Below are 21386 nucleotides of genomic sequence, written 5' to 3' on the forward strand. Positions count from 1 at the left end.
TCCCCCACCAGAGTGGTACATTGGTTATAGCACCAAATGTCCATTGCTTACAGCAGAGTTCACTCTTGGAGTTGTAAATTCTGTGGGTTTAGACAAATGTATAACAATAGGCATCCACCATTGTAGCATTGTACAAATTGGCAGTTTTTTTAAAGGTTACGTTAATAGCTGGGCGTGTACTGGGTAAAAGGAACTGCTGTAAACAGGCCTTTAGTAAGGTGGGGATAAGATGTTGGGGCAAGTGGAAGAAGTTTCTGTAGTCCTATAGTTAGGTCTCACAGTCTTTCTACCTAACTCCTTAGGTGGGGCAGGAGGGCTGGAGGAAGCTGGAATTGGTCATTTCCCTTCCCCTAGGTTAGTGAAGTTCTGATTAAACCTCAGCAAGCTAGGCTCTGGTTAAATAGTTTCTCTTCACAGTGGATCTTATTAAGAAGAACAGAATGTTCTGGCTATTTCAAAATAGTTCCTTTTTCCCTCCCCCTGCTGGAAGCCTGAGGGAATTTTTCTCTGATCTTCATGGTGAGAACCTGGTGGGACTTCAGGAAGGTAAACTCACAAAGGTGTAGACCCACTCCCTACTAACGACTGAGTTTCCCCGGAATTTTTAACTCTCAGACTTGTCCACACTGAGCCTCCAGCATTTAGGTTTTCCTGCTCTGGCACTGGTTTCCATGGAAGTTTCTGCTGGTAGATTTCTGCTTGGATAAGTTGTGATTCCCTGTATCTGCCTGTCTCTCTAATTTGGGGGCCAGAAGTTTGCCCTGTGACCCCATGTCTCTTACAGATCTAAGAGGAGCTATTGATATTTCAGCTGTTCAGTTTTTTAACCTGTTAGGACAGAGTGGCAATTTCCAAGCCCCTCTCATTGCAGATGGGAACTTGCTTGGGTTTTGATGGTAGTCATGTGCAATAATGGTGAAGGAAACTAAATTATGCAGAGGTCAGCAATCCTAGAGAGCTTCTTGCAAAAGAGCCGATGAGATTTCCAGGTAGATGACTATGTAAATATGGTCAAATATGGAAAAAAGGACTGATTTGTAGGATTTATGAGTATTTTTTGGGAAGAAGAACCTTAGGTTAGGAGAATTGATTTTACCAATAGAAGATGGTAGCTTGTTACTACTAAAATATTAAAAAAGACATGACTCAATTGGATAGCTATATGAGATTTTATATATATATCTTTTGATATATAAACATATACATCCATAATTCATAATACATATATGGTGGCTATATATACTATGTATATAGAGAATATATATATATATGGTATATACATAGAAGTATTCCTATGAATGACAGTGGGAAGTACATTTATCAAGAACAAATATGAAACAAGAGCTGCATATACTTGCTTCTTCATATGAATGAGGAAATGGGGTCAATATTGATGGTGAGCTTTGTCTGAAGTAACACACACTATGTATATTACTGAAGTAAGAAATAAAGAAAACCCACTTTCTCAGGTCTTAAGTGTCCACTCCTTTCACAGTTCTTTCCACCAATTGCAGCTACTCTTAGTTTTTTGACTCTGCAGAAGTTAACTTCAAACTAGAAAACACAGAGCAAACATGGCTAAGGGGGATCTGATGTTCCAGTAAGATTAGATACGGGAGAGCACCTGGGTGCTGTAAATTAGCAAATTTCTTCAGTTACAAAAATTGCATATTAGGATCCTAAAGGATCTTGCAGATGTAAATACAGAATTACAATCTTGGGTAAGTCTTAATGAACAGCAGTTATTGAAAAAAAGAGAAAACAAAAAGATTCTGGAAAATCTCACATACCTGATAACACACTTCAAGGACTGTTGTGCTATGCTGTGTCTCCCTTATAAATGGGTTCAGTTCAGGGTTCAGTTAGATGGCCATTTTTAGTTCTCAAATATGTGTCATAAAAATCCAACATTCCTAGGCTAAGTGTTGTGAGATCAGACTGAGGAAGATCCTAGTAGGGTCTTTTAAGAACATGAGGAAGAATTGGAAAAATGAGCTGAACCTACCCTGGGATGAAAATGTTGACTGTAAGTAATTTCATAAGAGTTTCATATATATAGAGAGGCTATAGATGAGTTGAATTTCTACATTCTCCAGGAAGATATTTTCTCTGACTTCTATAGGTCAAATTTGTTCACATTTTTCTGAACTTCTATGCCTTTTAGAGTCAGTAGCGTGCAGGCTGTTCTGTAATTAATTAAGTTCTACTTATAACAGCAATGTGCAAAGACTAAGTTAGATATTACAGGAGATACACATATGAAAAGATAACAAACTTGTCATCATCATGAGATCAGCTGGGGACAATTTCTTTGTCCTGAAAGTTTAGTTGAAATTTATGAGAGCTAAAAAAAAAAGTTTTAGCTAGATTTTAGGGATTTTTAAATAGAGGGCCAGGAAGTAAGTTATGGCTAGACTGTTGAGTTTATAATGGTAATAGGCATGGGGTAAAGCTGGAACTGTATCCATAGAATGAGAGAAAATATTCTTTGGGGGAACTCATGTATAAAGAACTTATGTCTAAAGTATGTGAAGAACTTTTACAATTCAGTTTTTAAAAAGTAAATAACCCATTTTTTAATCTGGTCAAAGAAAATGAGTAGACATTAATTCAACAAAGATGGCCAATAAGCAAGCATATGAAAAGATACCTAACATCATTAGTCATCAGGGAAATGAAAATGAGAATTAGATATAATTTCACATCTATCAGGATTTGGCTGTAATAAACAAAGCCAGACAATAACAAATGTTGATGTAAATGTGGAGAAATCAGAAACTCATCGACTGTTAGCAGGAATATAAATTGGCGCAGTTGCTTTCAAAAACTATGTGGTAGTGCCTCAAAAGGATAAGCATAGAGATACCATTTGACCCAACAATTCTACTTCTAGGTATGAACACAAAAGAAATGAAAACATGTGTCCACACAAAAGCTTGTACATGAAAGTCTATAACAGTATTATTCACAGTGACATCAGTACAACACAAGTATTCATAAACTGATCAATGGACAAACAAAAGATAGTATACCTATATCTATACAATGAAATATTATTCAGTTATAAAAAGGAATGAAACGCTAATACATGCTGCAACATAGATGAACCTTGAAGACATGATGCTAGGTGAAAGAAGTCATACACAAAATATCACACATTGTAGGACTCCATCTATACGAAATGTCCAGATTAGGCAAATCTATAAACACAGAAAGTAGAATAGTGTTGCATAGGACTGGTGAAGGATGGGGAAAGTGGAGAATTGGGAAGAGGTAATAGCTAAAAGGTACAGGGTTTCTTTTGGTGGTGATGAAAATGTTCTAAAATTGATTGTGGCGATGGTTGCGCAATTCTAAGAACACATTAACAACTATTAAGTTGTATACTTAAAAGAGTTAATTTTATGGCATGTGCATTATAACTCAATAATGCCATTATATATATATATATATATATATATATAAACTCTGTGGCCCTGAATCTTAACAGTAATTAACAATGTGAACCAATGATGTATTTTATCATTAAAACCTTTTATTATCTCCACGCTGAAAATGCCTAAAATCAATAACCAACCTAATAGTAAAGTCTACTCTTAGTACCCAGACTGTGGTTTCTATCATTCTCATTAAAAGGAACCTGTGTTTCTTGGAGAAATGACTGATTATAGAAAGGAGGCAAAAAGGAACATGTCTGGAAAATCCTTTAATACTGAAAAGAAAGGTAGCTATCAAAGTCTACTTGAGTCATGTCAAAAGAACTCAGTAGACCATTTAAATAAGCTCCCACTGGTCAAAGATAAAATAATTTGAGGATCACTTAAGACAAAAACTGAAATGGATTGAATTGCATAAAATATGTTTAAATCCATGGGTTTATAATGTAGCAAAACCACTCATTAATGACTCTGGTGATTCATTTTATTTGTTTATTTTTAAAACTTCTAAAGAGAAAAAAAAATCAAGCATTTGTTCTTCATTTTTACATGATATTACCTCAAAGTAACCAAATCATTGATGAGGGGAAATTTCTCTATATAGAAGTATTCTAGCTAATAAATGAAGAAGGAATGACAAATATTACTATTTTGCAACCCTCTAATAAATTAATGAGTCCAAGTTATGATCATTAATAGCTGATAATATCAAGCAAGAGGGACAACCATGTGTATCCTGATGGAGGTATGCAATATTAACTATGAAGGAAATTTTCTCAGAAAAGAAAAAAATTAATCTGAATCTGATCAGGCATCTAGATTTACCTATCAATTAATAGGGAACACAGATGACAAAGAAATTCAGTAAATGATATTATAGGAATGTACTTAGCAAAATAACTTAAAAAAACTCTACAGGATAAATTATCTAGTTTCATCAACAATGACAACAATAAGAAACTCAAGAAACAAGAACAGAGGGAGCATGCCTTAAAAGGCATATCTAAACTATCTTAATGTGAAGACCTTATCTGGGTCCTGATTTAAATGAACAATCTGGTTTAAAAATATATAAGAGCTTCCACGTTGGTGAACACTTTTTCCTGAAGGTTCTATTCTTTTCATTATAGGCAAAATAAATAGGATGAAGAAAGATGGTCTCTTCATCTACACAAATAGACAAATAGGGAAATGAGGAAGGTGGAGTCTCTAGAGTGGGCGTGGAAACTCTGTGCCACACCCACACCCCCACACTTTGTCCTATGCATTTCCTTTAATTTAGGTGTTTCTGAGTTGTATCCTGTATAATAAAACGGTTAATGTATATAAAATGTACATATATTACAAGACAACCAGGGATGTCTTAACATTGTATGGATAGTTGATTATATTAAGGAATTATTAATTTATTAGTTGTGATTACATTTTTCTTTCATTTTTTTTGAGACAGACTTTGGCTCTTGTTGCCAAAGCTGGAGTGCAATGGTGCAATCTCAGCTCACTGCGACCTCTGCCTACCGGGTTCAAACGATTCTCCAGCCTCAGACTCCCGAGTAGCTGAGATTACAGGCGCGCCATCACGCCCAGCTAATTTTTTGTATTTCTAGTGGAGAGGGGGCTTTATCATGTTGACCAGGCTGGTCGCAAACTCCTGACCTCAGGTGAACCACCCGCCTCTACCTCCCAAAGTGTTGCGATTACAGGCGTGAGCCATGATTCCTGGCCTAAGTGTGATTATATTTTTATGTCTTCTAAAAAGAATCTCGTTTTTAAAGATATATGCTGAAATATCTCTATGGTATGAAATGATATTATATTATTTGCTTTAACATAATTGAAGTAGTAGTAAATAAAAGTATAAATAAAATAAACTTGTCACATATTAATAGTTGTTGAAGTTGGGTGACGCAATGTATACATCGGGTTCATAATATTATTGCCGCAACTGTTTTCATGTTTGAAAACTTAATAAAAATTTTAAGTGAAATAAAATGCAACAAGAATAGTGTAGTTTTGGGGCCTCATGATCAGTAGACATAATTTGAAGGAAAGGAAATAAAGGAACCATCTTTGGCAGCTCTTACGCTTCCCCCTTAGAGCCTTGATTTTACACTGGGCAACAGGATTAAGTCACTAAACTCAGCCTATCAAGGATACATCAGAGTCAATGAATTAGTAATCCAAAGTCAGAATGTGTCACAAGTTAAACTGTTCATGTTGATTTATTTGAAATATTAAATTCATTCATTTTCCATGGATGGCAAGGATTTTGCCTGTAGGTAACAGCAGGCAGTGGGTGTTTCAACATCAGTGAAATTCTATTTAGAAAAATTAACTGAAAGAGGGGAAGGACTGACTTAATTAAAAACCAAAGGGAGGAGGATGAGAGAAGAGATTTAATGAAATGTGGAAGACTACAAAAAAAGAAGAAGAAATGGTCCATTACCAATTTTACAAGAATGTGAGCTGACTGAAGAATAGGTCAGAGTTTTCATGGGAATAAGAAAAGCCTACATATTTAGAGAATGAATAAGCTTACTTAATGTTTAAGTAGCCCTTTTCACAGGAGAATCATTTATAAAGATTTATGTTCATTTATTTTCCCAAGTCCAGGAACTAGTTTTTATAATGTTGATTGCTAGTATTTTGGCTTTTTGATATACTTAATTTTAAGTAACTAGATTCTGATATTTATGTTGATATAATATTATTTTGTTTTAAAAATCTGAAATCTCAATTTTTTTCTTAAGATACCCTGAAAATTATCATTTTCAAACCAACAAAATATACTCAGACATTTTCTGACCACATTCTCCCTTGGTGTAGTATTACTGTTATGACTCTCATTTCTGAGGTTGCTAATGAGTCTGAGTATTCGTTTTTATGTCTAATAGTCATGTGTTTTATGTGGGTGTATTTTATCAGGCTCATTTTGGGCTTTATCTGCTATATTCTTGTGGCAGGCAGAATGGCCTAAGATGGCCTTCAAGATTCATAATCCCCTCCCTTCGGCGTGGGTGGAAACTGTGAATATGATGGGATAGTTATTTCCTTGATTAGATTGCACAATATGACAAAAATGATGGGATAGTCACTCTGTGATTGTCTTCTGTTACAGATATTGCTGTCATTGTAAGCTGGAGAGAGATGCTCCTGCTGGATTTGAAGAACCAAGATGCCATGTTGTTTGTGATTGAGGCACATGGCTATAACCTGAGGGCAGTCCCTAGGAGGTAAGAGCGACCCCTGCCAAGGAACCCTATTCTTCTTACAACCTGAATGAGTTTGCAAGAAGACTAAGATCCACCTGAGAACACAGCCCCTGCTGACATGGTGATTTCAGCCTAGGGAGACCCTGAGCAAGAAACCCAGCAGGAAACACTATGCTGACTTCTGACCTACAGAACTGTGAGGTAATAGATGCACGTTGTTTTAAGTTTGTGGTATTTGTTATACAACAGTAAAAATGAATACAATTGTTGTCCTCTTAGAATGAGGGGAGTGGCGTAGGTGGTGGAATATGATAGGACATGCATGGCAGGATGGTGTGGTTGGTTGGTGGATTAAGTCAGGGAAGGGGAAGAAAAAAGGAAGGAGGTTCTTAGGCCCAATTCCCAGCTGTTTCCCTGGAGCCCAGCTTCCTGCCTTCACTTGTAGCTAGATTCTTTCCACTTTATTCTCTTGATTGTTTTTCAGGAAAATATCTATCTGAGAATGAACATTTCTTACTTTAAATAATTTAACCAGGGTCTTTGGCTCCAATTATTCTCCCTGTGGTGCTGGACTATGGCTCTCATTCAGGGAGGAAATACCTCTGAGGGTTTTGCTCTTAAGTAAAACGTGGCACTATTAAGTAATTTTCGCTTACCAGCTCTGTTGAATAATTTTCGTCTGTTTAACATTTTATATGTATCTGTTTTTTTCTGCATCCACACAGATATGATTTGGATATTATATTACAGGAAATAAATAAAAACTTAGTATTGTCTTTTTGGTTTCAATATTATAATCACTAGGGACATTTACTAATACATCTCTTACCAGTAGAGAGTAGAAGAGCTTATTTTCTTTCAATCCATTTATTGAAGCAGCAATTATTTAGTACTCACTACACTATGGTAGACATAGTAGAGGACATAAAAATGAACAAGAGTATCTGCTGAGGACAGTAACTAGTAACTAGCAAGAGTATAATGCATTGACCTTCCTCAATTTCACCAAGCATCAGCTTGAGCTCGGGCATATCACTTGACTTCCCTGGGCTTTGGTTTCCTCTATACAATGATGGGCATGGTAGATTATCTCAAAGCATCTGTCTTTAATGTGACAGTGATGGGTCATGCTGGCAGGGACATCAGTAGGAGACTAGAATTAACACGCAACACTAGTAGAGCTTTGTGGAGAGGTAGAATCAAGGCTATAACATTGAGTTTCATTAATATTTGATGAAATATAAATTAAAATAATTTCTGTGCCTATCAGATTGTCAAAACGGATAAAGTGGATAATATGAAATGTTGGAGAATGTGTTGGGAAACACACCCTCAAATACAATGGGTAAGAGGGCAATTTGGTAATTTCTATGAAAATTTTAGCTGCATACACCCTTTCACTCAGCAATTTCACTTCTAGGAATTCATCCTATAAAAATACTCTAATAACAACCCAAATATTTATTCATAATGATTCTCATTGCAATGTTGTTATAATAGTTCCCAAACTGGAAACAACCTGAATGCTCATAAGTAAAATATTTGTTTCATAAGCAGAATTCACTAATAAGCAGGATATCACACCATTGTTAAAAAGAATCAGATAGCTCTCTATATATTGACATAGACAGGTATCTATGATATATTGTTTATTGAAAAAAAGCAAGTTATAGAAATAACAAAGGCTGGGCATGGTGATTCACGCCTGTAATCCCAGCACTTTGAAAGGCCAAGGCGAGCAGATCACCTGAGGTCGGGAGTTCAAGACCAGCCTGACCAACATGGAGGAACCTCGTCTCTACTGAAAATCCAAAATTAGCCAGCTGTTGTGGCACATGCCTGTAATCCCAGCTACTTGGGAGTCTGAGGCAGGAGAATTGCTTGAATCCCGGAGGCGGAGGTTGAGGGGAGGCAGAGGTGAGGTTGCGGTGAGCTGAGATAGTGCCATTGCACTCCAGCCTGTGCAACAAGAGAGAAACTCCGTCTCAAAAAAAAAAAAAAATTGATAATAATAATGATTCAACCTCTCAAAAGTAATTATATTTATCTACCTGTATAATATATAATTATATATGTACATATTTATATATAATTGGGTACATGTTTATAATATAGAAAAGTCTAAAAGGTTGCATAGTAAGTTGTTTAATAATATTCACCTTCAAGGAGTAGGAAAGCGTTAGGAGGGCGAACTTCCATGTCTGTATCTGCACTGTTTAAAAAATTCCTAACAACTATATGCTATTTTCACTATGAACAATTCTTTAGACAGATTTTTAATATGTACAACAAGTATGAAGAGAAAACCATGCACTTGGTCATGGGGGAGATCAGGCTAGATTTTGGGCCCCTGAACAATTAATAAAAATATAGATGTCCATTAAAAATAAAAATAAAAACATTATGCTGAGCAAAAGAAATTTTTAAAAAGATAGATGTTTATAGAACCCAGAGTAAGGGGTAGGGTACCAGGACAGCGTCTGCACTGTCCGTAAGACTGCCATGAGGAGGGCAATTACATTTAAGAAGCAAGAGAGGCGTATGATGGCATACGGAAAAGGATTCAACATGATGAGGTTGGGAATGGGAGAAATAGGTCCACATTGGACTTTTCCTAAGACAAAGGGGCAGAGAGCTGAGGATACAAGGTTCCCTTGGAGGTTTCAGTGCTTTATTGAACTCACATCTAGCATACTTATTACCTCTTTTTACTAAACAAGTCCTTGATCTCAACTTTTGGGAAGCAAACGTGGCTGCAGAGACCAGTAAATCCCAGCCCCTGAATCAGAAAGTATCCCAAATGAAACTTATTTATGAAATGTATAGAGCTATGACACTGTGAGGTATGTTTGTGTTAAAAAAAAAAAAAGTGGAAGTTTGTGTGTGTGTGACTAGGTTGTAGAATACAATGTCTGGAGTCAGTTTCTATCTATTCCCAGTTGTTTTTATTTACTGGAAAGAGCACTGGATTTAGAATCAGAAAACCTTGCTGGGCTTGGACCCTTGTGCTGTTAATTACTAATCCTCTGGCCTCAAATAAATTATATAATTTCACTGACCCCCAGTGTCTTCATGAGTAAAATAGGACTTTTAAAAATACCTATTTCAGAGGGTTGCTGTGAGAATTAAATTGTGCCAGGCATGTAGTAAGTATTCAAAAAGTGGTGACTAGTAGTAGGTAGTAATCTCTGAACACTTTCCATGTGTCAGGCACTATAGAAGCACTTTAATATTATTTCATTTAACCTTTAAAAAAACCATCAAAATTGGCATTATACTTGACATTTTACAGATGAGGAAACTGAGACTTAGTAAAGTTAAACTTGACCCAAATAGTAAGTGGCTGAGTTGAGAGCTAAGCCCTGGCTCTTAAGTTATTACAGTGTTCTTGTATGTTGGTTCCTTCCTTTTTGCATATCAGAAAGCAGCAGTGTCCCAGGTTATCTTAACCAGAGTGTTAGCAGTGAGATGTAAGGAACAGAAGCAACAATGAAGGTCAATTATTTATTGTTGAGAGATAATAATCTGGGTGGAGCTGTTTAATTAAAATATAATCAAATATAAAGTATAATCTCTGTTCAAAAGTGGAAATAAAGACGCTTTCATCAGTATTTATCATATCCTTTATACAAGATGAGGAGTGATTGGTTTCATTTTAATACAATTTTTTTGTACATCTCTAAAAACCTGTTTTGTACATGTTCTTAGCTTCTTTTAAAGAAAGAACATTGTAAGATCTACAAAATTTTACACCCCTTGCTTTTTCTTGAGAGTGAGAGAAGTGGGAAAGCTGTTTCAAATATATTTCTCCACTTTTGTGGAAAACGAGTTTTTTAAGTGTGCCAAATGTAATAGTTATGACCCAACTATGCTTGCATAGAGGGAATTTTTATTTCCTTTAAAAAAAAAAAAAAAACACCTTGAGAAAGAAAAAGGTTCCTATTTAATTCTAACTGTAAATCTCCTCCCACAGAGATCTGTTCTCACTTAATGTCCCCCTTTAGAAAATGACACATTTTATTGGTGGGAACAGTGGGAAGCATCATTGCCTCCTTGAGTGTCTGTCTTTCAAATCTACCCATTGGCAGTGGGAAAAAAGAGAGTGCTGAAGAGAATCATGGAGTATGGGAAGATGAAGAAATGAGATTGTCTCTCGTGGAGGATCAACTTTCGTCCACAACTTTACCATGAGAGATAATTGTCTCTCATGGAGGAACAAGGATCCTCCACAACTTTATCAGGAGAGACAATCTCATTTCTTCATCTTCCCATAGTTAATTAGTCTAGGCAACCAAGACACTCATTTTCTCTATGGTAGGGACATTTCAGTCTTGGAAAAGATGCCATCTACCTGGTAAGAACAGTTTATTTCAAGACTGTGTTTTCTCTAGAATATAAGCAAAGATATTTGGAGAAAAACCTAACTGTAGCAGGACTTTTTGCTGAGGGTTTATAATAATCAAGATCCCTGCAATGGTCTTTTTCTGCTTCTCAGCTATAGTTCATCTTAGAAGTGCTGCAGCCACCAGAGGAAACTGTGTGTAGTTGAGTGGTTGTGCTATAGGTTGTCATGATGGCTAAATCTATGATTGGACAAAAATAGCCTACCACTTCATCCATAAACAAGAAACTGATGGAGAGTTTACCATGCCAAAGAGACAATTGATATCTGAAGGACTCAACTAGATAGGTATTTTTAAAAAGATAGTCTGGAACAAAAGCTTCCAGTGCTTCTGTTTGCTAGATGTGCAGAAATGTGAGATCCATGGAAAACTGTCTTCCAAAAATATCCACTCCTTTTTTCTACACCATGTTAGCTTTTGATGTATTTTCCAACATGTATAGCCACTCTGATTAATCTGACCTATAGAGGATGAGATAAAATGTCTTTAATTTGTCACATACAGCACTTAACTAAAACTATTAGACTCCAAGTAGTTGAAGGATAGCCTTCAATATGGTCCTTGACCTGGATCTAGAATGCGCCAGAAACAATCAGTTAATCAAATCCCATAAACTATCAGCATCTGCCTTAGAAATTCAGATAGCTTTCTCCACAAACTTCTGTATTGATGTTTCTACTTGGCCCAAGGCATTAATCCAGGTACAACAGGACATATAAGTAATTGCACAGACTCTCTATCTTGTCCCCAAATGAAGAAGTTGAGAGCAAGTCTATCATCTGTAATATTTTTGGCCAGCAAGTTGAGGCTGACCTGAATGCCTTCCAAGGCTGAAACAGTGTTACCTTAAACCTTTGAAAGTCTCTTATGACCACACCTAAGGTGCAAGTCACTGTATTTTTAGAAAAGAGGCAAGTTAATATCTTACTTCCATGTAAAAAGTCTCAGGGGCACCCGTGCTGCTCTGGAAAAGAAGTGTTATTTATCATTGTGGTCTACCCCTTCTCCCCTAATAGGACCTACCTCAGACAGGGACACAGGTTGACAAAGCCTCCAATACGGTTTCCTGAATGGCTGATGGGCCTTAGGTATCACACTTCAGTTTGATTAATTGTGTCTAGTCCTTGTGTAGGAGGGACTACCAGAGGGCCATTAGTTTCATCTATAAAGTCAGTGAAAGTGACAGTGATCTACTTTCAAGGAAAGACTGAGGAGCAGCTGTGGGAATAGGGGTGCGGTAGACATCTGGAGGTGTGACAGGCACTTTTTGTGGGAGGTGCATGAGCTGGGCCAACCCTACCTTTCTTATAGACTTCACAGAAGGATAAAGAAGAACTGGGATCACATTATTGTCAGAACTCTTTATCAGGAGAAGGCAGGCTCAGCATTCACTTAAATTCAAGGCACTTGCTGGAGTTTGGGAGAGCAGCACCATGGTATTTGCCTTCATAATGAAGCATGCAAAGGGAATTCTTAAAGACAAAGATCATTAACGCCTATCTGTCCCTCAAGCATTCTGGGGTACAGGAATTTCCTCCCCAGGTACTACTGAGTTGTTTCTCTTCTTCCATTGCCACAAAATCAGTGTATCCCATTTCAGTAGGCATAAGTTCACCTTTATTTTTTTTCAGTTATTCCCCACTGTACACAGAACTTTCATCCAGACGGGTCAGATACAGGAAAGATAAGGGTATTTTCAAAAAATTAACAAGAATTAAGTTTTATTCCCCTAGGCCCCTTTGGTAGACAGAATGATGTCCTCCCAAAAATGCTAATCCTCAGAAATCTCTAGAACCTGCAAATATGATAACTTACACAGCAAAAGAGATTTTGCAGATAAGGTTAAGTTAAGGATTCTGAGACAGGAAGATTATACTCAGTTACCTGGGCAGCCACAATGTGACCACAGGATCTTTATAAGAGGAAGTAGGAGGGTCAAAATCAGAGGGTATTCAATCTGATGACAGAAGTAGAGAGATTTGCAGGTGTATTAGCTGGTTTTCAGACTGCTGATAAAGACATAATCAAGACTGGAAAATTTACAAAAGAAAGAGGTTTAATTGGACTTACAGTTCCATGTGGCTGAGGAAGCCTCACAATCATGACAGAAGGCAAGGAGGAGCAAGTCACGTCTTACATGGATGACAGCAAGCAAAAAGAGCTTGTGCAAGAAACCTCCCCCTTATAATAACCATCAGATCTCTTGAGACTTACTCACTATCACGAGAACAGCACAGGAAGGACCTGCTCCCATGATTCAATTACCTCCCACGAGGTCCCTCCCACAACATGTGGGAATTCAAGATGAGATTTGGGTGGGGACACAGCCAAACCATATCAGCAGGTATTACTTTACTGGCTTTGAAGATGAAGGAAAGGGCCACTAGCCAAAGAGTGCATGTGGCCTCTAGAAGCTGGAAAATTTCAGAAAATGATTCTTGCCTAGAGCCTCCAAAAGGAATAAATTCAAGTAACACCTCAATTTTAGCCCTGTATAACACAATTTCCTACCTCTAGAAGTGTAAGATAATAAACTTGTGTTGTTCTAAGCCACTCATTTTGTGATAATTTGTTAGAGCCACAATAGCGAACTAATACAGCCCCCTTTTCATTGTGTTGCCACCAGGAGGTATACCAACTTATCTGGCCTTGAGTTGATGATGCCAGGATAAAGAAAGATACATTATACCTAGGAATGGTCAATACAGAATCCAAGATTTTCAAAATAGGCCCATGTAACCACCATCTATTTCTTCCTAATTATTACCCAAGAAGTGGTCAAGAATCATGATCCCTTTCTAAGACTGGTCACATTCAGTGACCAAGCTGCCTTACTACGGTGTGTAGACCAGGAGGAAGTGAGAAAGGTAGCATCAGGAGAAGGTAAGAGAAATAATATCAGAAATACTTTGGAGTCCCTTTTTGAGGTTCTTCCAATGCTGGACTATCAGATGCCTGTGGATGGCGGGAGTGTGGAAAGTCCATGACTATCAGCCCATTACTGAGTAGCTTCTACAATAAATGGTGCACCATTGCCAGACTGTAGATGATCACGTAATCTAAAAACATGACACAGATTAGTTTCTGATTAGACTGGAACAACTCTGTAACCTGATATAGTATCAATAGTGATGAGGTACCAATGATTGCCTGAAAAGAGGGTTAAAGATCCAATGTAGTCAATTTTCCAGAAGCAGGTGGGTCAATGCCCAGTGCAATGTGGCTTCTTTCACTGTGAGAAAACCATGTCAACTATTGGCAGCAGTCACAAATCTGGCATGCAGTAGTAGCTTCTTCATCACAAATATGGAATCCTTTACATTGTACCCAGTCTATAATGTTATGTTCAACTGAATGATTTATCCCAGTAACAGTGGTGGCAATGTGGGCATTGCAAGGTTGTTTAGCAGCTTAATTCGCATTGGTATCATCAAAGAACAGGCACTCATCATGGGCATCTACATGAGATACCCAGATGGCTTATTCAGCAGCCATGATTCATTCTCACATTTCATGGCCCCCAAAGAGGGATGTCTTTAATCTGTCAGTCTGTAATTTTCCAAGTGGCAGATCACATATTTAAGCCATTGGCAACAGCCACAAGTCAACAAAAATATAATAGGGTTTATCAAAGGGAATATTGGCCAAAGATATAAAGTGAACCAGGAGTCTGCCAACTGAGTACAGCAACTATGACCATTTTCAGTTCTGCATAGCTGACGCTGAGCCTGAACAGCTGCCTGGTGGAAACCACTTAGTTCCAGCTTGACCAAACCATCAGTACATCCATCACAAGCATGTCTGAGGAATCCCTGTGAATCAACGCCTCACAAGCCAATGGCTTTGCTTCAGTTGGCAGAGTGGGAAGTAAAGTTAACTCCAAAGGAATAGCTGATACTTTTCCACATGAAGTCAAGATGCCACTGAAGCCAGCTCTTGAATTAAAGGAGTGTATTATTGCATATATCTTTTCCTTTTTATAAGTGAAGCTTACTAGGCCATTCCTACTTCGTTAGTTATTGAGTCAGAATCAACTGATCCCAAAATATTATATGAATATTAAGCAGGGGAGTCAGAAGACTTCCAGGGTCTGGCTTTCAGATTAAATATGAGCCCAGCAGCAAACCAACCGATAGCTGATTCTTAAAATTAGCCATGCCAGGGAGGCAACAAGGCCAAGCAGCATCTCTGGGTGGAGGCTGCTGCCCTTTCTGAGAGGCTTCCATGGCAAAATGATTAGAAACTTGAGCTCAAAGGGATCCTTAGGGTGGTAGAGTCTTCAACATGAAATACTGCCACAAGTTGCTGGACAGCTTCCAAAGCAGCCTGTTTGTTTGAGCCCAATTCAACAGACAACGTTGTGGCTAGCCAATATAAAGGACCTAGCGGAATGCCCAAGTGAGGCACTTACTCTTTCCAATACGCAGTCATCTGCTGGGATTTCATTTGGATGGTGAAGGACTGAAGAGACAGCTTTCCATCTCAGACCATTCAAAGCCAAAGACTTCCCAGTGTTGTCCCACACTCTTCACCTCTTTGGCATCATCTCTTACTTTTCTTCCCTTCATTCATTTTGGCCTGCCCACACTGGCCTTCTCGCTGTTCCTGAGATGTCTGGCACGTGTTCACCTCAACCACTGTTTCTTCTCTTTGATATGTTCCTCCCAAGACATCTGTATTTTCTCTTCTCCATCTCCTTTACATCTTTGTTCAGTTGTCAATCTTCTCAGTAAAGCCTTTGACAGTCACCTTATTTAAAATACGACCAACTGCTCACTTCACAGCACTCCACACTCCCTTGCCTGCTTCATTTTTGTCATAGTACTTTCTGCAATCTAACTATACATTTTACTTAACCTATTTTATGTATTGTCATATTCCTCCACTAGAATGTAAGCTCTATGAGAGAGTGTGTGTGCATGTATGTGTGTGTATTTATTTCAATGCCATTTCCCTGGTACTTAGAAGAACATGTAGCACTCTGAATGAATGAATTAATTATACACAGATGCAGGCAAGGAAGGAAGGAAGGGTCTTCCATCCTGGAATTTACAGAGTATGCAGTTGTGTCACACAGAACTTCCTAGGTGGAGGGTGGTGGGGAACTGGATAGAACATACAGAAACAAAAGTTGCTGCTGTAGCTGGGAAATAATTGTGCACAAGATACGTAATAAGGAAACACCTTTATACTCTGGGTGATGGAGAAGTCTGGGGAGGCATAAATGCCATCCACCAAGTATGTGACTGCATCCCATGCACTGATAACATATGACTTTTCTGAGGAAAGCGACTGCCTAAATGATACTTCTCCTGCCTCCTCAATAAAGCCATAGCCTTAGAGAAGATATTGAGAAAGGAAAGAAACAAGACTATGAACTTACCTGCCAGGACATAGTGAAAGAGTCATGGCCATGAGGAGAGCCCATAGTGCAGTGTAGTATCTGGCTGTTGCTCTGGGTGCACCTATGAATTATGGAGGGGGAGGTTTAATGGTTTATTTTACCTGGGTTGTTCTAGGGTTGCACATCCAATACCTTTCTTTTCGTTTGTTGGAGTTTTTCAAATGGTAAGTGGCCAGATGTTAAGCTTTCTGTCACTTATCGGCCAATACCATCCATCCTTCCTCAGTGAGTTGACAGGACTGCTGTTGCTGCTCCTGCTGTTGTCCCACTGATAGGTGTTTTGCCAGTCATGGGCAGGTTACATGATGCTGTTGTGAGCCCAATCTAATTGTACCTTCCAGTCCTGAATGCTAGCTGCCTAGCAGATGTTAGTTCCAAGCAGAAAGCAATGAGCTGCCCAGTAAAAATTGCTAACTCTGAATTCTCTCTCATCTTAAAGAAAAACAACAACAAAAACCCTGAGAAATCTGATACAGTCTTCAGTTCTTTAATATCTACTTTGGCATATTTAAAAACACCATGATTTGCTAGGCTTTTCTACCTTTTGTGCTCTAGCACACACCTCCCTCCCAATCTTTCCTTTTCTTTTACTCCTTGTATTGCTAATCCTACAGATGTTCATGAGTTACCTTCAGAAAGTGGCTGATACCCTTTTGGAATAAAGAGCCACTTTGTCTTCACATTCCACGTGGCAGGGAGCCCAAGCTTCCCTTTGCAGGCAGTACATATCTGTCTGCTTTAGTACATGGTGGCAGACATTTGAAATATGGTGAATAAAAAAGGCTGTAGAAATCAAACTGCACTTGTGAAACAAAACGACAATAAAAACAACTCCCTAATCTTTTAAATGTCATGCAGCTCAACTGTAGTTTTCAACTTAGTGTTCACAGCCAGTTCTGTCTAGATTGCAATTCCTCTTGGCACCGGCCAAATAACACTTTCTATTTAGAAACTACTTAGTTATAATAAAATTACCCACATCAGCCCCCATAAAATATAAAAGCAAATGAGAAGATACGCAGGAGACAAGCTGTAGTGAAACAAGTGGCTTTCTGTCCCTGGTGGATGATCACGGACTATGCTTTTTTGGTCTCCTGCAATATTCACTTTTAGGGGCTTATATATACGTCATTACTATTAACTACTCTGAGATTTAAAAACAACTTCTTTTCATACTCTACCTAATATTATAACCGTTCTTGTGTTTAGAGTGTTGAGAAAGCAGTGTGTCTTTACAGTTCCCTGTCATGGTGGCTACATGCACACGTCTGAAGTTAGGTCTGTTGTGGTTTGAATTCCAGCTTTGCTATTCAGTGGCTTCATATGACCTTGGATCTGTTGCTTAAGCTCTCTAAGCCTCAGTTACATCATATACAAAATAGAAATAAATATATCTATATCACTGGGTAGTTGTGAGGATTAAGTGAAATAAATAATGTATAGTACTAGAGAAGAGACTGCTAGTTGTCCACCAAAATCCATTCTCCCCTTTCTCTTTGGTTCAACACTAGACCTCAATTTTTTAATAAATATAATTTTTATTTGTTAATTATACCTCAACAAATCTGGAAGAAAAGGGAAATATTTAATTAAAAAAATTTCTAGTGTTTTATACACTGATATTTGCATTAATTACATTTTCCAAAAACAACACATAAATCTATAGATTATAGATTTTTTCACTGTGAGAGTACTATAGAGAATAGGTATATTCTGCTAAAAATGTTCAATAGGTAAGGACTCTTTCACATTTACATTTCATTAATGTGCATATTAAAACACATGTCAATGTGGTTTTTTTAAAGATTTTTCTTTTTTTAAATTTTACTTTAAGCTCCAGGATACATGTGCAGAACGTGCAGGTTTGTTTCATAGGTGTATATGTGCCATGGTGGTTTGCTGCACCTATTAACTTGTCCTGTAAGCTCTCTCCCCTCGCTCCACACCCCACACAGGCCTTGGTGTGTGTTGTTCCCCTACCTGTGTCCATGTGTCCTCATTGTTCAACTCCCACTCATGAGTGAGAACATGCAGTGTTTGGTTTTCTGTTCCTGTGTTAGTTTGCTGAGGATGATGGCTTCCAGCTTCATCAATGTCCCTGCAAAGGACATAATCTCATGCTTTTTTATGGCTGCATAGTATTCCATGGTGTATATGTACTACATTTTCTTTATCCAGTCTATTATTGATGGGCATTTTGGTTGGTTCCATGACTTTGCTATTGTAAGTAAGTGCTGCAATAAACATACATGTGCATGTGTCTTTATAGTAGAATGATTTACATTCCTTTGAGTACATATCCAGTAATGGGATTGTTGGGTCAAATGGTATTTCTGGTTCTAGATCCTTGAGGAATCGCCATATTGTCTTCGACAATGGTTGAACTGATTTATATTTCCACCAACAGTGTAAAAGCATTCCTATTTCTTCACAGCCTTGCTAGCATCTATCATTTCTTGACTTTTTAATAATTGCCATTCTGACTGGTGTGAGATGGTATCTCATTGTGGTTGTGATTTGCATTTCTCTAATGATCAGTGAGGTTTAGCTTTTTTTATGTTTGTTGGCCACCTAAATGTCTTCTTTTGAGAAGTGTCTGTTCATATCCTTTGCCTACTTTTTGATAGGGTTGTTTTTTTCCTGTAAATTTGTTTAAGTTCCTTGTAAATTCTGGATATTAGACCTTTGTCAGATGGGTAGATTGCAAAAATTGTCTCCCATTCTCTAGGTTGCCTGTTCACTCTCATGCTAGTTTCTTTTGTTGTGCAGAAGCTCTTTAGTTTAATTAGATCCCACTTGGCAATTTTGGCTTTTGTTGCAATTGCTTTGGTGTTTTAGTCATGAAGTCTTTGCTCATGCCTATGTCCTGAATGGTATCACCTAGATTTTCTTCTAGGGTTTTTATGGTTTTATGTAAGTCTTTAATCCAACTTGAGTTAATTTTTGAATAAGGTGTAAGGAAGGGATCCAGTTCCAGTTTTCTGCATATGGTTAGCCAGTTTTCCCAGCATCATTTATTGAATAGGAAACCCTTTCCCCATTGCTTGTGTTTGTCAAAGATCAGACGGTTGTAGACATGTGGTGTTATTTCTGAGGTCTCTTTTCTGTTCCTCTGGACAATGCCAGACCTCATTTTCTATCTTCCCTTGTGGTTAGGTGGGACCAAGTGAATAAATTCTCTCCAAAGGTATGTGAACAGAAGTAATGGGTGCCACTTCAAGGCCTAAGCCTTAAGGCAGTACCCCTGCTTCCTCCATGTTCCATCTTCTTCCTTCCAGGTGGAACCAGGATCTAGTGGACCTTTGTGTTTTGAACATGCAGATGGCAATGTTTTAGGCTCTGGAGGCCAGGAAGGTGGCAGATAGGGCTCTTTACCCTTGGGTCCCTTGTTGATTTCTTGGAGGAGAGCCCACCTTGAACATTTACATTTGACATAAACTTCATTTTGAGGTTTTTTTTTTTTTTTTTTTTTTTTTTTTTTTTGAGGCAGTCTCACTCACTCTGTCACCCAGACTAGAATGCAGTGATGCCATCTCCACTCACAGAAACCTCCACCTCCCAGGTTCAAGTCATTCTCCTGCCTCAGCCTCCCAAGTAGCTAGGATTACAGGCATGCGCCACCATGCCCAGCTAATTTTTGTATTTTTAGTTGAGTTGGGGTTTCACCATTTTGGCCAGATTGGTCTCAAACACCTGACCTCAAGTGATCCATTCGCCTTGGCCTCCCAAATTGCTGGGATTAAAGGCATGAGCCACTGAGCCAGGCCTTGTTTGAGCTATTGTGTTTTTGAATATCCTTGTTAAAGGACTATAACTTTTACCTTAAATAAGTGTTTAGTATGAGATCCAGCTAGTTATAGATGTTAAAAAACCATATATATTGTGTACATGCAATTTCCTTATCAGACTATGCTTTCTTTGCGGCAAACTTGTAACAATTCTTTATTGAATAAATATAGTTAATAGAAGTAAATCACAGTTCATAATATTTGGAGTTTGAAGTCTCAGTTGTTATACATCCTTTTCTTTCCCTTTCATATCTGGCTTTTGTAGTTTCCCTTCTTCAACTACAGGCCGTCTAGAGGCTAGAATTAATAATGTTTTATGATTCAAGTGTTGTTATCATAAGGTTGTTTTGGCAGCAAGGATATGCCATGATCTGATATGATAATTTCTTCTTTAAAATACAATAAATCTTTAAACAAATTAGGAATTCCTTCTCTAAATAAACTGCTTATATTACAGGTAACAATGACTGGTTTTCTGGAAAAATTAAGCAGATAAGAAAAAATGTTCAGAAAAGTTCCCATGAATTTAAAAATAATCACTCATAATTTAGAGTTCATCATTCTTGAACTTTATTTCATGAGATAGATTTAGGTCATTATTTAGAATATGCTTCTTCTTGCATTAGAAACTTGATAAAAAAGGACAGCAGTTTATGATGGCTGTATACTTAATAAGATATTAAAATTTCATACTGCAGCAGGAGCTCAAGGAGAAAAAATATCTGAGAGAAACATATCCTTTCTAGATATTTCTGTGTTCTGGATTCTGGTCTGGGCTATAAATTGATGTGAAACCATTATCATTTTTATAACCACTTTATATGCCTATATGTGCTTAGAATATAATTAACATGGATGATTTTGGGAAAAGGATAGTTAATTGATTTTTTTTAACTTTAAGTCATATAGGCCATGTATAACCTAATAGCGAGGAACTAGCTGATTTCTATCTTTTCTTAGGCAGATGTCATCTTTCTGGCTGTTTTCCTTAGGAAAGTTTATTTTAGGAGCCATTTGAGTTTCAATTTCAGCTTTGACACTTTCTAATGTGTCTTTGGTAAAGTCACTTAGTCTTTTTGAAACTTAGTTTCTTAAAACTTTAAAATGAAGATAATAACCATAATTACTTCCCAGCATTATTG

The 21386-nt window shown here is 37.6% G+C and overlaps 1 long non-coding RNA gene across 1 annotated transcript in view; it reads left to right on the forward strand.

The window, feature by feature from the left end:
- Window positions 1-6486: 6486 nt before the first annotated feature.
- LOC140713045 (uncharacterized) overlaps window positions 6487-21386 on the forward strand; it is a 290028-nt gene continuing 275128 nt past the window's right edge. The window contains exon 1 of the long non-coding RNA XR_012094927.1: window positions 6487-6850. This is a non-coding gene — a long non-coding RNA (uncharacterized lncRNA). The remainder of the gene's footprint in view (window positions 6851-21386) is intronic.

The sequence above is a fragment of the Chlorocebus sabaeus genome, chromosome 12 (assembly GCF_047675955.1).
Source record: "Chlorocebus sabaeus isolate Y175 chromosome 12, mChlSab1.0.hap1, whole genome shotgun sequence".
Classification (NCBI taxonomy): Eukaryota; Metazoa; Chordata; class Mammalia; order Primates; family Cercopithecidae; genus Chlorocebus; species Chlorocebus sabaeus.